The 22,437-nt window shown below is 37.8% G+C and overlaps 1 long non-coding RNA gene across 1 annotated transcript in view; it reads left to right on the plus strand.

The window, feature by feature from the left end:
- LOC136794762 (uncharacterized) overlaps positions 1-22,437 on the plus strand; it is a 59,142-nt gene extending 36,705 nt beyond the window's left edge. The window contains exons 2-3 of the long non-coding RNA XR_010841963.1: positions 7,804-7,910; positions 21,087-22,437. This is a non-coding gene — a long non-coding RNA (uncharacterized lncRNA). The remainder of the gene's footprint in view (positions 1-7,803; positions 7,911-21,086) is intronic.

The following is a 22,437-nucleotide window of genomic DNA, read 5'->3' on the forward strand; positions in this document are numbered from 1 at the left end:
TTTTAGAAGAAAGAATTTATGTTACATTTTATAAATACCTCTGTATAGAGATGCTATAATTTTTATGTTTTGATCTATCAATATAATCAGTATATTAACAATTTTCCAACTGTTAATTGCATTCTTGGAATTAACTCCTCTTCATAATGATGTAGTATTCTTCTAATGAGCTGATGGAATATATATATATATATATATATATATATATATATATATATATTTAGAGAGAGAGAGGGAGAGATTAAATATGGTCGGTATGTAATTTTTTTCTACCTTTTTATATTGTGGTATTGATATAATCCTCTCTTCATAAAAATTTTGTTTTTCTATGTTCTGCAACATTTGATATAACAATAGAGATGTCTTTTCCTCAAGAATTTGGTAGAATTCCCTTGTAAAACCATCTCAGCCTTGTGATTTGCAAGGGGCTCGAATAACTGATAATTTTCTCAAATTTTTTTTCACGGTAATTTGTCTGTATAGATTTTTTGAAACTTTTCTGGGCTTAGATTTGTAAATTATAGTTTCCTATGAAGTTATTCATTTCATCCAGATTATTAAATATATTTCCCTACTGTGGTAGATTGTTACACTAATGGCCCCAACTAATCTGCCTCATGGCATCCATGCCCTTGTTTACTCCCTCCCATACTGACTGGGCTTGGTTAGCTGGCTGATCTGGTGAATGGGACGGGACACCAGCAAATGTGACACAAACAGAGGTTTGTCAGACACGTCACACTGGGGCTCGCCTGGAACACTGCCTCTAGCAGGTGAGGAAGCATGGTTGAGTCTCCTTGAGGAACAAAGACCTCGTGGAAAGAGAGGTCCAGTTATCCCAACTGACTCTCTGAATGCTGCTGCATGAGTGAGCTCAGTCATAACCAGAAAACAAAAATCCTCTAGCAAACCCACAGTCATTATTTTAAACTACTGAATTTTTTTAAAAAATTATTTATTTAATTAATTTATTTTTGGCTGCATTGGGTCTTTGTTGCTGCACACGGGCTTTCTCTAGTTGCAACAAGTGGGGGCTACTCTTCGTTGTGGTGTGTGGGTTTCTCACTGCGGTGGCTTCTCTGGTGTGGAGCACAGGTTCTAGGCTTACGGGCTTCAGTAGTTGTGGCACATAGCCTCAGTAATTGTGGCATGCGGACTCAATAGTTGTGGCACACGGGCTTAGTTGCTCTGCGGCATGTGGGATCTTCCCAGACCAGGACTTGAACCCATGTCCCCTGCATTATCAGGCATTCTTAACCACTGCGCCACCAGGGAAGCCCTAAACCACTAAATTTTAAAGAGGTGTGTTGCACTTCCCTTAATGAAATCATGAAGGACCTCTTAGAGAGAGATGATACCCTGTTTTGTCCAAATTGACAATGAACAAAATTCATTTTCATATTAAGGCTATGACATAGCTAGGGCAAGGCAAGACAGTAATAACACCTTTCAGGTATATAGTTGTGGATTATAAAATGTTTTCATATGCATTATTTATCTCACCAGTTCCCCGCTATAATCCTGAATTATGACTCTTAGGAACATAGAGACTCAGTTGCAAAGCAAGATTTAGAACACAAGTCTACAGACATCCATTCCAGCACTTTTTCTAATTATTATGCCAGGTTCTGTCCTCTATTTTATTCTTATAAATAAAGTATAAAGAGCAGGAAAATGTCTTACTTTGGAAACACAATAAATAGGTCAAGGATGAGAGAGATTAAAAATTAAATTCTTGGGCTTCCCTGGTGGCGCAGTGGTTGAGAGTCTGCCTGCTAATGCAGGGGACACGGGTTCGAGCCCTGGTCTGGGAGGATCCCACATGCCGCGGAGCAACTAGGCCCGTGAGCCACAACTACTGAGCCTGTGTGTCTGGAGCCTGTGCTCCACAACAAGAGAGGCCGTGATAGTGAGAGGCCCACACACCACGATGAAGAGTGGCCCCCACTTGCCACAACTAGAGAAAGCCCTCGCACAGAAACGAAGACCCAACACAGCAAAAATAAATTAATTAATTAATAAACTCCTACCCCCAACATCTTCTTAAAAAAGAAAAAAATTAAATTATCTTATAGGACAAAGTTGATATTTTCTAGAGTATTCACACTTTATGTTCACTGTCTCATGTAGGCAACAGTTTAACCTACCATTCTTCCTTATAATTACCGCATTGAGTTTCTTATCTCTAGAGCTGAGTCTGGAGATGTAAAGTGAGATCTGGCCTGGAGGAACGGATTTGGAAATCAACAGGTGATAATAAAAAATTTAGGATTAGGTGATAATCTAGAAAAAACATGCTCTAGAAAGAAAATAGAAATAAACCAAGGATGAAAGCCTGGGTGAAAGCAATTAGAAGGGTAGTGGGAAGAAGAAAAGTCTAAAAAAGAGAAAGAAAAGGAAGAGCAAGAGTGAAAAGAGAAAACCATAAGAAAAATGTGTTCTTGAAATGCAGGGAGTCGAGAACCTCAAGAGGCTGTCAACATCAAAGTCTCCAGAGAGAAAAGTAATTATACAGATTGGAAAGTACCCATTGGAATTAGCAACAAGACCATCACAGGCAAATTTGGCAGGACCGATGTCACTGGATGTAGTGTCTGTTGTGTGCCCAGCAAGCCTTTTCTGCCCTCATCTGGCAACAGATCTGCTTGCCTATCCCCAGGGACAGGCACATGACCTGGACTGTGCCGATCACAGCATCTCCCCTCCCTGGCTGTAAGAGGTAGGCATCGGTTCAATAGTAAGCATCTGACCTACTGGGCCAATCTGAACCTTTGCCTGGGATCTTACTATCTGGAACTAATGAGGAAAACACCCTTTTTTCTTTTGGATAATAAAAATATTAGAATGAAGTCAAAATACAGAGATATGTAGAGCCAAGAGATGAGCAATGTGAAAGACTCTGTGAAAGACTCATCTGTGTTTCAGCCAATGGATCCAGTCATCCCTGATGTCAGCCCTGGCTCCTTCTCCTGAAACTTAATTCTCTTCTCTTAATTCTATGAGCTTCCTCAATGTCCTTCCAATAATTTCCACTGCTTCCCTCTTTTACTTTTTTAGTAACAAAAGAATTAAGATTAATAGGTAGAAGTCAGATTGTAATTGGTTTAAAAGTGAAAGATATAAAATACCTCAGAATAACCATAATAAGAAATGGACAGGAACAATATAAATAAAACTGCAAAATTTTACTGAAGAACATAAAAGAAGACTTGAATGAATGGGAAGTCCTACCACGTTCCTGGATAACAATGACTATTATAAAGATGTCAGTTCTTCTCAAATTAATTTATAGGTTTAATGCAACTCCAATCAAAATCCAAATAGGATATCTTTTGGAGCTTGAAACAGTGGTTTTAAAGTTGATTAGCTAGAAAAAATAGAGAAGAGCCAAGAAATTTTGAAAAAAGACAATTGATGAAGGGAACAGTGAACACCTACTGGGTGCCCTCCCTGACTTAAAGAATTCAATAGGGATGCCTCTGTAATTGTCTCTCCTGTTCAAAGTGATCTTTGCCTGTGGGCACAGTTGATCAGATCCGTGGATATTCTCTCTTTTGCTTAAAGCAACTTTAATAAATTTTTGTTACTTGTAGCTAAAAAAAACTTATTATATGGATTTTCCCCACAATGTATTAAAGTATATTAAAACAGTACATAAAACAGGGTACTACTAGCATAAATGTGCATAGTATACCTTTTGAACAGAATAGCCATAAATAGATACCATTACTTATAAAAATGATGTGAATGACAAAGTTGTTATCACATTGTAATGTGCAAAAGAAAAATTATTCAATAAGTTGACAAGCTGTGGTAAGTTAAATATGTCAATTTATTTACAACATATGTTAAAATAAATTCCAGGTGTTAAATGTGAAAAGTGTTCAATGTAAGGTAAACAGGGAAATATTAAAAAATGTACCTGAAACATAATCAATGTTTGCCAAAGTCTGACTTAAAAGCTAAAAGAGTATTTAGGGAACTATTTAAACTATTTACTTGTTCTTGAGCTGAACGAAGAATTGTCTAAGCATAAAATCAATGGGCTAAATCACAAAGGAATCAAAATCAAAGATTTGACTACATGAAAAATTTAAAAGAAACCATCAAAAATTGAGAAGTAGATTACAAAGTAAAAAATATCTGACAGGGGCTTCCCTGGCGGCGCAGTGGTTGAGAGTTCGCCTGCCGATGCAGGGCACACGGGTTCGTGCCCCGGTCCGGGAGGATCCCACATGCCGTGGAGTGGCTGGGCCCGTGAGCCATGACCGCTGAGCCTGCACGTCCGGAGCCTGTGCTCCGCAACGCAAGAGGCCACAGCAGTGAGAGGCCCGCGTACCGCAAAAAAAAAAAAAAAGAAAAAAAAAAATTGACAAACGGTGATTAGCAGTTTAAATCAGGAAAACACTGAAATTTCAATGAAAAAGGTGCAACAATGTATAGACAAATCTCAGATGCAGAAATATAAATGATCGATATATATGTGAAGTGATTCACTGTTAGTAGTTACAAAATAAAACATTAATGACATATCACTTTATTCTACGAAAAAAACAAAGACTCTAAAATATATTAAATTTAAAGCTGATGAGGTTGTTTCAAAATAAGCACAGTCATACCCTCCTACTGAGAGTCGAAATTGGTTTGGGGTTTGTTTTTTTGGGGGGTGGGAATAATTGGCAACATGTATCAAGAACTTTATTAAAGGTTCATAGTCCTTTTCCCAAATTCTCCTTCTAGGAACCTAACCTACTATAATTATTAAAAGCACAAATCATAGCTCCTGCCCTCAAAAGCATAAATATGTGTGAAAACATGAAGCTGACAGCCAGAGGGAAAGGGGAGGGAGGAAGGTGTGGGTGGCATTAAGCCCCTGATTCTAGTCCTTGAGGTTCCTATAACACTCCTGGTTCATCAGGACCAGCCTGTGTCCTGATCGAGTATATTGCAGTAAACTCACTCATAGTTTTTTGGTTTCTCTTTGTCGCACTGTCTCTGTCTGTCTCTGTTTCTCTCTCTCTCTCTCTCTCTCTCTCTCTATATATATATATATATATATATATTTCTCCCCCCCCCCACTCCCTTTTGCCGGCTTTTTGCCTAATCCTGCTGCGATTCAGATCTCTGTTTAGACATCACTTTTTAATCAAGAAGCCCTGTTAGTTGCTGGTATGGGGCTTTGGCTAAAAAATTTTGTTATGGTTATCTTAGCTTGGGAAAAAGAAGAAAGAAAATCCATGTTGAACATGTTTTGATTTGGAATATACTGTTTTGGGTAAGTGAATTAGAGATAATATTTTACTGGTCAGCAAGACCTGGTCACAAAATATTTTCATTCCTAACATTAAATATTGTTACCGTAAGTTAGCTATAACAGCAAATCAGTAATATTTAAGCTCTAGCTCCTCTAAGTGGTTCTCAGGATTAAATATAAATAAGCTCATATATATTTTTAGTTAACTAATTTTTAAATAAGTTACATGCAGTAAAATACACACATCTTAGTGTAGTGTACAGTTTATGAGTATGACAATTGTATATACCTGGGAAAATAACACCCCAATTGGGATGTAGAATTTTTCCATTACCCCAGATAGTTCCTTTGTGCCTTTTTAGTTAATCCCTCCATGAGGCAGCTGCTGTTCTGATTTCTATCACAACCCATTAGTTTAACATGTTCTTGAATGTCAAAGAAGTAGAATCAGGGCTTCCCTGGTGGCGCAGTGGTTGAGAGTCCACCTGCTGATGCAGGGGACACAGGTTCGTGCCCTGGTCTGGGAGGATCCCGCATGCCGCGGAGTGGCTGGACCCGTGAGCCATGGCCGCTGAGCCTGCGTGTCCTCTGCAACGGGAGAGACCACAGCAGTGAGAGGCCCCACGTACCGAAAAAAAAAAAAAAAAAAAAAAAAAAAAAAAAGAAGTAGAATCATATAGCACACACTCTTATATATTTGACTTCTTTTGCTCAACCTATGTTTTTGAGATTCATCCATGTTGTTGTATATGTGAGTAATTCATCCTTTTTTCTTACCAGTTTTCCAGTGTAGCATATATACAACTTGTTTATCCATTTTATCAACTCATATGTTGGTAGATTTATAGATTTCCTGTTTATGGCCATTATAAACATTCCCTGAGATTTCTTTTTGTAAACATGTTTCCATGTTTCTAATTTAATTAAAAACCTAGAAGTTGAATAGCTGGATCATAAAATAGGTATATTTTTGTCTTTGTTGGAAAGTGCTGAAGTTTTCCAAAGTGTTGGTAAGATTTTACACTCTAACTAGAAATGTATGCAAGTTCTAGTTACTCCACATCCACACCAAAATCTGATGTTGTTGGTCCTTTTAATGTTTGCCATTTTGGAAGTATGAAATGGTATCTCATTGTAGTTTTAATTTGTGTCATCCTGAAGACTAAAAGGATGTTGAGCACCTTTTCTAGGTTTCTATTCTGGAGTCCTTAGGGTGTGGTCTTCATTCTCATTCTTACAAAATGGCTGCAGGGGCTCTAACTGTCACTCTGAATTGTAGGCTGAAGAAAGAACAAAGGATGCATGTCCTGAAGTCATGCATCTGTTGAGTTTTTCCCAGAAGCCCTATTTACTGGCTTCTGCTTACATCTCATTGGTCAGAATTATGTCACATGGTCACTCCAATCTGCAAGGAAGGCTGGGAAAGCCTTCCGTTTTAAAAGTGAGTGTTCTGGGTATCTACTGCTGTGCAACAAACCAACTCAAAACTTAGTGGCTTAAAACAAAAACATGTGTTTTTCTCACAAATATGATAATTGGGCAAAGCTCAGCAGAAATGGCCTGTTTCTACTCTCCCTGATATCCATACAATAGCAGTTGTTGCTGGCTTTCGGCCAAGAAGACTCACACAGTTGGAACTGTGGTTAGAACACCTACACATGACCTTTTCATGTGGCTGCTTGGCTTCCCATACCATAATGGCTGAGCCCCAAGGGTGAGGGTCCCAAGAGAGACTTAGGTGGAAACCATATTGCCTTTTATGACTTAGGCCTGGAAGTCACACGGCATCACTTGTGCTGTTCTCTATTCATTGTGGCAAACACAAAAGACTGCTCAGGTTAAAGGGGAGGGTAAATAGAGTCTACATCTTAATGTAAGGGTGGCAGGTTCTAGAAGAGAATGTAGAATCAAAATATTGGTGTGGCCATTCGGGGGAAATCTGTTACAGCTGGGCATGTTACTTGCCCCCATCCAAAGTGGGGTTCTCTTAACAGAAAAGATGTGGTAAATAGATTTTGGGTAAGCAAAGTGAGTTTCTGTCATGTTCTTTACATATATCACATTATAATTGTTTGCTTTGCCACTAGACTATAACCTTCATGAGGGAGCAGCCAGGTTTGTCTGTCTTGTCAATTATTGGTTCCTTGTGGCCTAAAGGAAAAAAAGGCATTCAGGAAATATTTGTCAATGAATGATTATTAAATCAAACAAAAATATAGAGAGATTATCTGTTTTAGAAAATAAACTGTGATGCAAACATTGGGAAAGAATGAAAAGATTGACATCTTAAAAGTCAATAACCTACAAAAAGTCTAATAAACATATATGCTAAGGATTAAAATAAATTTTCTCATTCCACCTTTTAAAATAGATCACAAAACAAAATATTGCCTTCTCAATTAGAAATCTGTGCATGAATCAATGGCTGTCTGATTACTATGTGGAAAGAAGTATCTCTTTAAAAAGGATAAAGCATGCTTTGGGGAGATGATCAAGGACTTCTAGCCAGTCCGTGTGATTTTTGTTTATATTTTTTCAAATTGATGTAGAATACCCAACCACTGGCCATGGTTTGCTACCGCTGGGGACAGCTTGGAGACTTCAACCTCCCTAACCCTTCCTGGATCAGTACTGAGGTCAAGAACTTGCTCGTTGGGTAAGCTTTCTCTTCTTCATCCTTAAATACATTGTTGGTTCAAGTGGTTTAAAATCTTTTCTGACTTATTTTCTTTGATATGTTTAAATCTTTTTATTGTTTTTATAGTTTTATAATCCCTTTCCAGGAGATCTTCAAAGTTTTTTTTAATTTTGCTTGTCCATTTAAAAACTAGTTTACCATTAACCATGATTTTGCATGGCACATTCCTTAGGACTCTGTGTGACAAACATTCTCCTGCTGCGATTTTTTTAACATGCAAATCTAATCATGTTAGTCCTCTGCTTATATTATTTCAGTGGTTTCTCATCAGCACAGAAAAATTTGTACTTCTTAGCATGACATACAAGGCCCTTCAGGAGCTAGCCCCTCATCTCCCACCCCTGTGCTCCCCTCAGACTGCTGAGCACACCGTACTCCCTCCTGTCTGTGCCTCCCCACCACCTCCCTGCCTAGTGTCTTTCCAGGCTGAGGGAAGAATATCTGTTCAGTGTTTCCTCCAGTTTCCCTGCCCCTTGTCCACGGGGAAAAACTCTTACGTTTCAGTCTCATCTGAAGCGTTAACTCCTTGTGGACCCCGTTCCTGAGCTCCCCTCACAGATTGGGTGCATTTTCTTTGTCTTGGTCTCCATATATAATCTGAATTAAACTGAAAACCAAAAAAAAGAAAAAATCTTTTCTTCATAGCAAGCGGTTTTACACATAATCTCGGTGGAATAAACCAAGCACCATAGTTTCTTTAAATGGCATTTATTATTCTTTCCTCTTCCCATATCTTTTTTGTAGGAGTAGGGAGGTACCAGGGGGAGAAAGGCATCCTCCTCCTTTGTCGGCTCTTTTTGTACTTAATATTGGCCAAAGAAGGAGCAGACAGGTGGAGAATGGGGATGCTCCTCATGGAAAGCCAAAGTGGAAGAGGTCACTCCTTCTTGGAGTGGCTTCTGAAAGATTTATCCACCCAGCTGGGTGCAGGTGTGATTTGGGAGGTGATAGAAGAAGCTTGGACTCAGGCCCTGCTGATACACTTCCTACAACCCACCCATCTTCTCTGTCCTCTGGGCCCCCTGCCTTGATAGAGCTTCCTTTTTAGTGTGGTGCTGCCACAACAAAGCTGTTATGATGATTGAAGGGAAAAGGCCAACAGACAGACAACAGAAGGTTTGTTTAACATCCATGGATACAGAAACTTACAGAAACAGTCAGACAAAGCAGGAAACAACATAGGGCACTTGTAGCTGGATTTACAGACCTTTCAGGTTCCCTATTGTGCCCATTGTGAAGAGTGAGACATCTCTTCCATTCTCACAGGGAATTTCCAATCTTCCCCCTGCCTGATTTTCTGGAGACCAATTGTCATGTCTGCTCTCCAGCTGCAAGCAATTGATGCAAATTAACCTCAGCATATTCTGGAGTGTTTATTGGGAGACCAAGTGAGCTGATTTTCCCAGCAGACAATCTTATAACAGCCCAGATTTCAGGTTTGCTTTTGTTAGGTCCATTTCTATGTGTGGTGTTTCCACACTTATTAGGGTTATCCCTGCATTATTGTGAGGGACATAGCATATTAGTAGCAAGGAGTCTGGAGTCAGATCACCAGGGCTTGAATGTTATGGTGACCATTCATCCTGGTTTTCCCAGGACTGAAGAGTTCTATGGAGATGCAGGACTTGTCAGTGGACACTTCTGGGCAAACCAGACAGTGGGTCACCCTAGGCCTTTGCTACTTACTAGCTGTGTGAACTAACTTCCACAAAGTATTTAACCTCTCAGTGCCTCAGATCGCTCAGGCCTAGAATGGAGGTAATAATAATATCCTAACATCATGGAAGTATTATTCAGGTTAAAGAGTTAATATTTGTAAAGTGCTTATAACAGTTTCTGGCATACATGAGTGTTTGTTAAATTAAAAAATTAAGAAAGACATAATTTTCCCCTGGGCAAAATCTCAGTGTCCATGCATTGCTTGTATTTTCTTCCCTTATTTTAGGGACTCACAACAGTGAGTTTCTCATTTCTCTATGCATTTGCATATACACATAGAAACATTCTGACTAATCAACTTTTTACTGTCAGATTTTCACATGTAACAATACATACTCAAAAACAACATTTTCATAGTAATGTTGAATGACAAAATGGTATTTTTTTTTTTTTTTTTTTTTTGTGATATGCGGGCCTCTCACTGTTGTGGCCTCTCCCGTTGCGGAACGCAGGCTCCGGACGCACAGGCTCAGCGGCCATGGCTCACGGGCCCAGCCGCTCCGCGGCATGTGGGATCTTCCCGGACCGGGGCATGAACCCGTATCCCCTGCATCGGCAGGCGGATTCTCAACCACTGCGCCACCAGGGAAGCCCGACAAAATGGTATTATGTAAAGTGATGTGAATAATAAAGAAGGACCTCTGATTGTGAAGAATTTCCTCCAAACCCCTGACCCTCTTTCCTTTCTACTCTCTTGCTATTTTGAACAAAGCTCCATTATAGTAATTACTGTATTGTATTAGAATTGTATGTCTATTACCACAGGAGAGAGGATGTGCAAGGGGTAGTGTGAGCACAAAGGGAGTGCCTGCACTGCAGCTGACAGAAGGGAAGGAAAAGACAGCATGGTCAGGGGGCTGTTAACACTGGAAGTGAGAGACCCAGTGATCAGCAGACCCCCACCCATCAGTATAGCCACACCTCCTCCAATGGAGAGGGGTGGCTAATCTAATCTAGATTCTAGAGAAGGCAATAGGAAGTGTTCATTCCCAGAGTCCACCAAAATGAAAAAGATGGATGGATTAGGGATTTTTCTCGCTGCTCACAGCCTTTTGACTAAGAGATCCCACCTTTAAAATATTTGTTAATGGACTTCTCTGGTGGCGCAGTGGTTAAGAATCCGCCTGCCAGTGAAGGGGACGCGGGTTCGAGCGCCGGTCCAGGAAAATCCCACATGCCGCAGAACAACTAAGCCCGTGTGCCACAACTACGGAGCCTGCACTCTAGAGCCTAGGAGCCACAACTACTGAGCCCGAGTGCCACAGCTACTAAGCCCGTGTGTTGGAGCCCATGCTCCGCAACAAGAGAAGCCACCGCAATGAGAAGCCCACGCACCACAAAGAGTAGCCCCTGCTCGCTGTAACTGGAGAAAGCCTGCACGCAGCAACAAAGACCCGATGCAGACATAAATAAATAAATAAGAGTTTTCATATTAAAAATTTTTTAATAAAATAACAATATCTTTAGGTTTTACTTGAACCCCTTGAAAAGGACCCATAGATACCCGATACTTCTTAAAATCCTCCCTTTCTTCTCTGACTGTTCTACCCAGCAAGGCAGCCCAGCCCTGATCTCCCTAAACCCCGTACCCAGTTCTTCATTCCACTTTCACTCACAAATCTAGGGGCATTTGTTCCTACTCCACTTTTCGTTATTCTACAAACCGACTTAGTTGCTTGGCTAAAGCGTTGCCACCTCCTAAAAATATTCTTATGTTCTATATCCGTGCTGTCCTTTCAATCTGCTAGCACCATTGTGGTTTCTGAGTGCTTGAGATGTGGCTAATCCAATTCGAAATATACTGCAAGTATATATACACCGAACTTCAAAGACATAGTATGAAAAAAGGATGTAAAATATCTCATTAATAATTTTTCTATTGACTGCATATTAAAGTGATAATATTTTGAATATTTTGGGTTAAATAAAATACATTATTAAAATTACTTTCATGTTTCTTTTTCCTTTTGAAAATGCATCCACTAAAACATTAAAAATTACATATGTGGCTCACATTACATTTCTATTGGACAGTACAGTTTCAGATCAGGGGTCAGCAAACTTTTTCTGTAAAGGGATAGGTGGAAAATATTTAAGGCTTTGTGGGCCATATGGTCTCTGTTACAACTACTCCATTCTGCCCTTGTAGCATAAAATCAGCCATAGATAATATATAAACTAAAGAGCTCCACTGTGTTTCAATAAAACTTTATTTATAGACACTGAAATTTGAATTTCAAACAATTTTCTTGTGTCATGAAATATTCTTTAACATTTTTATTTATTTAAAAATGTAAAAGCTTTTTTTTTTTTTAAGCTCAGAAGGCTTGAAACCTGATTGGTTTCCTGTTGGCCATAGCTTGCCCACCATAGATTAACTACATCTGTTCTATATCAACAATGGGATCCTAGGGATAAGATTATCTTCGCTACCCCAGAAAAGACCTCAAGGACTAGGCTTGTTGAATAAATGGGTGAAATTCAGAGGGCAGAACTCTAGGTAACTGGAGGAGGATAACCTAGTCTAATGGGGCAGCCTGGACTCAGTGTCAACTGAGTTGACGTGCAGATATGTGAGCCTTGGGTGGCCAGATCTTCTGATTTTTTTTTTTCCCAGGAGAAGCAGGGGATTCAAATTTTATGGAAAATTTTCCAATTTCTAGTTTTTTCCCCCCACTCCTTATATAATTCCCCCATCACGGTTTTATTCTTTGTGAAAACATATTCTTTCCTGAAAAATGGATTTTAAATGACTAGTAGATGAGAAGTATCATGGCTCAAACAAGGAGCAATTTTTATTTTAGTTTTACAGTGATTGTTCCACAGAGAATGAGTACTTAGAAAACTGTGTGTGTTCGCTGAAGGAAAAAAAAATCCCAACATGAAAACTGACTTGGGGGCTTAAAAAATACTGCTTTCACCTTTGGTTTAACAGTTATTTGGGGGCCATCTTTATTTCTAGTTTAAATAAATTTTATACTATTAGCTTAATGAAAAGTTATTCTGAAAAAAATTTTTTTCTATTCCCACAATAGAATAAGATGTCCCAAATTTGTTATCTTGGGAAAGTCTGCCACTTGGAGACAACTTCCTGATGTCAAAGAACTTCCTTTTTGAGAAATGTGCTTGGCTCAGAATTACTTATGCCCCCCAGTTTTGCCTAGTGGGCTTGCTTATACCCAAGGGTTAAATTATTTTATCTTTAAAAAAAAAAAAAATTTATTTATTTATTTTTGGCTGCGTTGGGTCTTCGTTGCTGCGCACGGGCTTTCTCTAGTTGAAGCAGGGGGCTACTCTTTGTTGCGGTGCACAGGCTTCTCACTGTGGTGGCTTCTCTTGTTGCAGAGCATGGGCTCTAGGCACGCGGGCTTCAGTAGTTGTGGCTCACAGGCTCTAGAGCACAGGCTCAGCAGATGTGGTGCACGGGCTTAGTTGCTCCACAGCATGTGGGATCTTCCGGGCCCAGGGCTCGAACCCGTGTCCCCTGCATTGGCAGGCAGATTCTCAACCACTGCGCCCTCAGAGAAGCCCAAAAATCATTTTATCTTTGACATTAAGGAGTAGTTTAGCCAACTTATATTTCGGTTAAAACTTTTAAAAGGAAAAAATCTAAGATTGATTTAATTCTGTTTTGTAGCATTTTTCATGCATATTCATATGAGTTCCATGAACTCTTGACTCCAGACATGTAAAATTAAATAATGAAGCCTCTGCAATTTCCTTAAGACCTAATTTTTCAAGGTTTCTACCCATGAAACACAAAGTAGCTTTTGAAAATGACCAATTTTATTAAATTTGTGGGTGGGGTGGGGAGAGTGAAGTTAAAAACTGCTGCTATAATAAAACCAGACCAAGACTGTTTTAATTTATCCCAACTGGAAAAATGAAGTTGGGTGCACCTCAACCTTGATGGCATTTGTTCATAAAGACAGAATCCTGTGTAGGGATAAATAGCTTGCTTCTCCATCCCCAAGTTGTTTTGAATTCCAACTGTGCCCATGATATCTTATTCATACTGTTTCTTGTTTTTTAACAAGTAGCTTTAGTCCAGGAAATATATCATCTTGAGGAACTCAAAAACTAAATACTTGTACATTTTTGAACATTGCCTTTTAGTAGATTTTCTCATTTCTCTACATAGTTGCAAGTATTTCTTTCCTGTGCCTTCTCTTTTTTCTTCTATCTTTCTCTCTCTCTCCTTTAACAACATTACTCCACCCAAATTGCCTTCCCAACATTACTCCACCCAAATTGCCTTCATTACTCCACTCAAATTGCCTTCCCAACTGAATTCTATCTAAAACTGCAAAGTTTAATTCCGTGTGTGCTTTACATATAATAGGTGTACAATAAATATCTGTTAAAAAATAAAGCTGTTAGGGAAACTGATTATTCTTTTCTGTGCCACACTTTTCTAATATATTCCTTCAACAGTTTTACAGATTGGTGGATCTAGGAGCAGAAACAATGTCATCCACTTATATGGTAACTGCCAGTTTTAGTTTCAATAAGGATTAGAGGGATCATAATTTCTTTCCATTCTTCCCAAAAGAAAACAACAAAAATCAAAGCCTTGAGTGTCTGACAGTGAAAATATTTGTACCAAGTTGGTGAGTCAAGGAAAACAAAGTGATTTGAGATATTTTGTGTTGTGGCTTGGAAACTCTCTTTACATGTTTACCTGCCAAGTGCAAATGACCTCTGCCTTCATGCTCAACTGAAGTTTTGGCTTGTAGATCAGTGTGTTAGCTCTCTAATCAAAATATCGGGGGTATGGCAGAATCAGTACACAGTTTTAAGTATGGGTTTGTATAAGAGAATTAAAAGTCTTAACTGAAGGAAAAGTTAAGAGGTATGACATCTCTGAAGGACACCCTGGTACCTTTTGTTTACAGAGTAAACAGTTTGGGTAAGAACCAGGGTATAACAACTAATTAACTGAGAAACTATATGGACTGTGTTATATGCAGTTATAGCTACCACATTGGGGTTGCTGAATAAAAATCAAAATCTGTCTTTAAAATCTTTACCCTTAGAGTAAAAAGAATTTTTCTACAAAAAAGTTATTATATTTATAATTCCCATACATTTTGTTTTGTGGTCTAGTTTGGATTATTTTTTTCTTAAAGTGATTTGGATTTATCTTGTTTATGTGTTCTTTATTTTGGAGGGTTTTTTTTTTTCTCCACTTATTTCTCTCAATGACCTTCTCTGCCCCTGACTGACATTTTAGGGAATGAGTGGTGACTTTGTGCACTCTCTCTCAAGTTTGGAACGGAAACACACAGCTCTCTACCTTGTTCCCATTTTGTCTACTCTTACCCCATTCCTCTCTCTGGTACATGGTTGGCAAAAAAAATCCCCATAAGGATCCTGGCCCTAAAAATGAGAGCCTGAAGAGTAATTTATTAATCTGTTATTCGTTCAGAACTGCTAGCCAATCTTTAGACATTGCATTGCCTGTTCTGGATCAAGAAAAGGTCCTATTCCTGATTCTGAGAAGTGCTAACCTGACAGGTGTCAGAGGTAGGTGACCTTTAAAGAAAATATTAACTGGGAACAAAAGCATTAGATGGTTTCTAAATGAGCCAAGGCTACTCATCCAGCTGCCCTTGAGCAATAAAAAAGGAAAGTCAGTGCATTAAACACCGGGTCAGTGATAAAAGCCATGAAAAAAAATCTTTCTAAGTTAGGCAATGCTGATATTGGCAGTCCTTGAATGCTATTAACCGCACACACACACTTCTTTTTGAGAAATGCTTAATGGAGCACAATTAAGCGGTCTGTAGAATTGAATGACCTTTAAATTGCTGTAATCTCATGAGGGAAACCTTTCACATACAGCATCCACTTTTGAAAGAACATTCACATGAAAATATTGTCACTAATTCAGGAGGGCATGCCAGACCCATGTCCTGTGTCTTGCTCCCTTTTGGAGCCCTTCATTGCCAGAAAAGCTGAGATCACTAAAGATGCTGACCTCAAACATATCAGTTAACCAAAAGCCATCACACTTTTATAATTCAAAAACAAATTTGGTGATGAGCAGAAAGGGGAGATTATAAAGCCTCAAAGGGCCAAAAAAAAAATTCTGACCTTCTATCTTTTCTTTCAAACAAAATCCTTTAGATTATAGTATTTTCTCTCCTCATTTTCCCTACTTTTGTTCTTGCTAAGCATTTTTTTTTAGGAAACAAAATGACATGCTATTGAAAAACCATATACTGAACTGTGAATTCAGAAATTAGCTTTGAATCTTGAGGATCATTTTCCCCCTAAAACTTATATTTTGAAAAATAAAAAATGTACAGGAAAGGTAGTACGATGATCACCTCAATTCATTTGCATTCCCTCTTGCTCTCAATTTATAACTACGTATAACTTTATAGACTTATTTATTATTTTGATTGATCTACTTGAGAGTAAGTTATAAGTTACAGACATCACAACACTTTCCTAAACACTTCAGCATGTATTTCCTAAGAACTAGGAGAGTCTTCTATATAACCACAAAGCCATTAGCACATCCACTTAATTTAACCTTAATACCATATATATAGTACATATTCAAATTTCCCCAATTGTTCCAGGAATTTCCCATCTGTTTTATTGTTTGTGTTAGTTTTTGGATCTAGAATCTAGTTAACTATTAAGTATTGTATTTAGTTGTCACGTTTCTTTAGTTGCCTTTAGTCTGGAATATTTCCTCAATTTTTTTTTTAAGGCGAGAAGTCAGTTATAATACTGATATTTGAAGAATCCAGGCTAGTTACCTTGTAAAGTATCTCACATGACCTAGATTTGTCTGATTTCTTCCTCACAGTTAGATGCAAACACTTTAGGCAGGAATACGACACAGGTGATGCTACATGCATTTCATTGTATCATATCAAGAGGCATATGATGTCAGCTCATCTCATTATTGGTGATGCTAAGTCTGATCACTTGGTTAAGTGATGTCCACCAGATTTCTCCATTGTAAAGACTCTTTTCTCCCTTTGTAATCAATATGTAATATGTGGAATGATGCAATGAGCCATTGTATCATTGTTAATAATATTGTCTCCAAAAATCTTTCATTCTATACGTTCAATACATATTGGTGAGCCTTGACTAAATCTATTACTGCGTTGGTTGCCACAAAATAATGATTTTTCAAACTCTATCATTACTTTTACGTATATTAATTAGATAGTATTTTTCTATAAGGAGATGCCTCTCTTTCTACCTGCTTGTTAAGTTTTTTAAAGTACCATTTCAGACACATTTGAGTCTCTTTTTGAGACTCAAATTCTCCCAAATTGACTAACTGGAGCCCTTAGAAATGAAATTTTGATTTGGAAGTACTCTCAGTACTTGTTTGTGACCTTAGTAAATAATTCCAACCTCTCTTTCTTTCCTTCCATTTCTTTCTTTCTTTCTTTCTTTCTTTCTTTCTTTCTTTCTTTCTTTCTTTCTTTCTTTCTTTCTTTCTTTCTTTCTTTCTTTCTTTCTTTCTTTCTTTCTTTCTTTCTTTCTTTCTTTCTTTCTTTCTTTCTTTCTTTCTTTCTTTCTTTCTTTCTTCTCTCTCTTTCCTTCCTTCTTTCCTTCCTTTCTTTCTTTCTTAAGGATTACTGCCAATGTCATGGCTAAATCTTTTTTCTTTCTTAAATAGAGATGTAAGTGAATAACAAGGGTTTATTGTTAAGTGCTTAATGACATCTTTTATTTTTTGTAACAACCTGTCAGCTCTAAGGCAATAATTATGAAATGGCTTAAAACAAATAATGGTGTTAAAGGCATCCTATGCTTGTATCCTGAGTTTTCAAAGGACCAAGAACAGTGGCTGACCTTCAATGGACAGCCAATAAAAGTTAATTGAATGCACTGAATTAATAATAAAACCAAAATGTCAAAGTCATGAAGCAGAAGCCAAAAGATTGTTCTTTTCTATTCATAAGTGACTTTTATCTCCTTGTTAAAACTTGAAATTTCCCCCAAATTGCTACCAGTACACTTCAGAAGATAGTCCTTCCCAGAGAAAGACAAATACTGTTATGTTATCACTTACATATGGAATCTAAAGAATAAAACAAATGAATGAATATAACAAAACAGAAACAGACTCACATACAGAAAACAAACTAGGGGTTACCAGTAAGGGGAGGAATAGGGAGGGGCAAGATAGGGGTAGGGGATTAAAAAGTACAGACTGGGCTTCCCTGGTGGCGCAGTGGTTGAGAGTCCGCCTGCTGATGCAGGGGACATGGGTTCGTGCCCCGGTCTGGGGGGATCCCACATGCCACAGAGCAGCTGGGCCAGTGAGCCATGGCCGCTGGGGCTGCGTGTCCGGAGGCTGTACTCCGCAACGGGAGAGGCCACAACAGTGAGAGGCCCTTGTACCGCAAAAAAAAAAAAAAAAAAAAAAGTACAGACTACTACATAAAAACAGGAATATATTGCATAGTACAGGAAATATAGCTAATATTTTATAATAACTTTAATTGTAGTATAACCTATGAAAACATTGAATCACTATGTTGGACATCTGAAACGAATATAATATTGTAAATCAACTATACTTTAATTAAAAAAAAAAATCATCCTTCCCTAACTTTCCCTTATTTGATTTCATGAAGAATACATAATAAAACTATGTAATTAGTAATAGCCTCTAGGAGTTCTTTTAATTCAGCACACTGATAAATGAATATTCCTTCTTTCTTATCAATTTGTGTTGCTTCCTAGATCAATAGTTTTTTGCCAGATCACTCCATCTCTGGGATAACAAATTGCTTATAAAAATTAGAAAGTGGGGTCCAAAAGAGGCATGTGGACTAATACACAAGCTTTTCTGTGAGAAAAGCTATGAATGGAAATTGACAAATTAGATGCAGTCATGCACATTTTGTATAGTTAAAAAAAAACCTGACTCTAACATAAATTTACATTAAAAAAAACCCCACTCATAAATTGTGTCATTGTAGATTATCTACAAAGTGAATAATATGCTCATGGATCATTCAGAGCTGACTGTAAATAGTTTAACTCAACCAAGATACTTGATCCTACCAGAAAATAGTAAATCACTCACTTCTTAGAGGCTTAGTATTATTTTCAAACCACTCTCAAACCATTTAATACATGGAAGGGAGTAATTTCTTCTTCCTAAATTTCTCTGGCAGTTTTAATTGAAGTTTGACCTGTCAACATTAGTTCATAGGCCCAATATGTTATTTTTTCATTTTTACCATTTATGATTTTAGGATAAAGTGATTATTTTAGCTCTCCATTCTTAATATGTGAATGGGAGAGGTGAAATCGTATATAATAACAGAATTTACACTGAAAATCAAGGAGGTCCAATCATTATCTAAAGAAAGATAGGAAATTGTACAGTAGCCTTTGAAGAGATGCCAGAGATACATAAAGATAGAGCAAAATGTTCTACTTTTTCGATAGATTGTTTTATAGCAAGCAGTTTCAATTTACCATGTATTTTACCTATAAATATTTCACTGGGATTCTTATATATATTAGGAAGACATTTTCAATCATACTATATCAACTGACCTCCAATATTTATCTTGTTTCATATTGTTGGTCTTATATAACATCCTTGATTAATTTTCAGGCCTTGAGGTGCTATTTATTAAATTAGGGATGCAGCCCACTAAATTAATAAATTATTATTGTGGAGGCATTCTTGTCTTCTGAACGTATAAGTGCACTGCTTAAATTACTCTCAGGGAATAATTTACACATGAAGAGGCTCTGGTGGTTAAAAAAGCTTTGTGTATTTCTTATCTCTGGAAATAGTCTTGGACTAGGTGCTTAATTGGGTATCAAAGCAATTGTTTTTTCAAAGTGGAAATGATTTGTACTATTTGGGGGTTCCCAATACACTATCCTAGAACTGTGAATTAAATATAATGTTAAAAAATAACATTTTGAACCAAAAATTTCCATAAGAAACAAAGATTCTGTCTCAAATGAGAAAATATGCCCATGATCTTGAAAAGGCTTAGTAAGCTTTCTTTCATTGTGAGATTTTTTTTTTTCTTAAAAGAGCTGCAATAGTGTGAACATGGAAAACACTTCAGATCAAGGAAGAAGAAATTAGAACTTGGTTGCTGTTGCAAAAAATATATTACTCCCCTCCCACCTTATTTTAAGTATTAAAATGTAGAATTGAGGGCAATGCCCCTGGGCTTCTAATCTTGTGCCACTCTTTTTCTTGTCCTTGGGCTGTTCGTGTCAAATTTGTATGCTGCTTGCTTATGTGTGACACACATCTCTATCCCAAATATAGGCATTATAAAATTTTTAAAAAGATATGGTTTTGGTAAAACATTTCCCTTGGGTCATAAACTCTGTGACAGCAGGAACCCTGTCATTCTTATATTCTTAGAGATTAACTCTGTGCCTGGCACATGGAATAGGAGAAATATCATTTTGGTGAATGAATGTATGGGTGAAATACACAGAAAAAGTGCACTATTATGGAAAAAAATCCTTAATTATTCTGAGTCTTAATATTTGCAAGATGTTTGGTTATGTCTGTCCCATTATCTGTTTTTTTTTTCCATGCATATTCTTTCTTTTCCCCAAAAATCCAGACAGCAAAGAATGAGCAATGGTTAATTTTAATTGATTTGATTATTTGAGTTTGTACATCAGTAATCTATCACAAGTAAAATTCTATTGAGAAGCAACCACTGCTCCTTGACACCCTAATTACTCTTTAAAGGAGTTATATTGTGCTAGAAACATCCAAACTGGCCTCAACTTCTAACTAAACAAACCAACTGCAAATAAAAGGACTGGAGCCAAAAAATGATGGTGTAGGGCAGTGGTGATGGTGGTGGCAGTGCTTAGGAGTTAATATCCACCCCAGACACCTTCTTCTTTTATTCTTCATCAAGCATATTTGATATGATGGTGTCAATTGCTTTTCTTTTCTGCTCCTCAGAACTAACCCTATGGTGCTTCACACTGTGCTAAGTACTACAGTATGAATTTTGGTAAGATAATTGCTTTATGTATAAATAAATGGTTTTATCCTCATCACTTCCATTTAATTTTTTTTTTTTTTTGGTATTTAGAACTGAAAAAATTTGTCTCGAAATTTATTTGCAAAATCCTTTTCATAATTAAAAAAAATACTTTCTATAATTACATTGTCAAGTACCCAAAAAGTTGTTTCACATTTGTACCTCACTTAAAGTGCAAGGATCTTCAGATGTGCTGGGTACAAAATTAATCTGCTGTTATTTCTGTTTTGAATCCTTTTAATTAATAGACAGGTTGTTAGAATAGGCTATAATAATATATCGAAAGACTGGCATAAATTCCTTTGCCCAAAAGTTGAATCTACATTATTCATGGTTGTGTTATTTTTCCTTTTTTCCCCCTCCTTGTCCTTTTGTTGCAAAGAGGTCACGTAAGGACGTCCGTGGAAGGGCTCCGTGCGCCATCTACTGACGAAATCTATATTTCCAGTGTCTGGAGAAAGAATTACACCTCCGGTTTTGAAAGCAGTCTCTGAGAAAGGAGGAATAATGGGAAAAGACCTTCTCTGACTCTCTGGCTTATTGGTGACTCCTGTAATAAATCCGAATTCAGCAAATACATAATTCAGAAAGGAGACATCAGTCCCTCAGCGCGAGTACGAGTTATAGAGAGAATCCCAAGACATCCCAGTTGGCATTGGAAGAAGTTAGCCAAACCCTGAAGTCAACTCAAACGAAGAATGGATTTTTTTTTTTTCACCTGTGTGCTAAGCTAGACTCGTTGCCTAATGGCTTCCACTTTATAAATGGCTTTATTTTTTAAAAATTTTTATTGGAGTAGAGTTGATTTACAATGTGTGTTAGTTTTCTGTACAGCAAAGTGAATCAGTTAGACATATACATATATCTGCTCTTTTTAAGATTCTTTTCCCTTATAGGTCATTACAGAGTACTGAGTAGAGTTCCCTGTGTTATACAGTAGGTCCTTATTAGTTATCTACTTTATATATAGTAGTGTGTATATGTCAATTCCAATCTCCCAATTTATCCCTCCCCCCTGCGTTCCCCCCTGGTAGTAAGTCAGAGAAAGACAAATATCATATGGTATCACTTATATGTGGAACCTAATTTGCTTTTCAGCAGTCACTTTCAATGTCTTGCCTGAAAGGAGGGTGTCCCGTAGGAATGGTAAGCCATGTGTCAGGTCTCTTCAGGGAGGGGGCTTTATCTGGCACCCCTAAATCATGGCATATAGGAAGCTCCTACTTTATTCTCCCCCGCACAAGGCCATGTAAGATGGTAAGAATGCAGTGAAAAAGGGGGAATTTTCCAGGTTTAAATCAGAAGGAGCAAAGCACAGGTGGCCCCAGAGCAGGGACCCTTCCAGCCCCACCCCATTATGATACACTTCACCAGCTTGGGCAGAAACAGGAAGTAGGTGAGGGAAACACAGAGCCCTGTGAATGTGACCAGGGCACCAAAGAAATGGCTTTATTAATGCCACATCCAGATAACCATCAGTTTCCTATCTTAATATTCCAAAGGACTTCTCTCCAGTTTGATTATTTTATTTAAAAATTAAATAATACATAGCAAGTAGGTCCATCCTTCACGTAGATCCTAACACATAGCTCGTCAATGTGTATGTAAACTTAGTCCTTATACACACAGACACAACTACACGTACACCTACAAGATGACACGCATCATTGTACATGTGGGTCAGTTGTGAAATCTAAGCTCTTGGACTTGGATTAAAATGTTTCTATCTTCAA

Source organism: Kogia breviceps, chromosome 8 (assembly GCF_026419965.1).
Source record: "Kogia breviceps isolate mKogBre1 chromosome 8, mKogBre1 haplotype 1, whole genome shotgun sequence".
In the NCBI taxonomy this organism is placed as follows: domain Eukaryota; kingdom Metazoa; phylum Chordata; class Mammalia; order Artiodactyla; family Physeteridae; genus Kogia; species Kogia breviceps.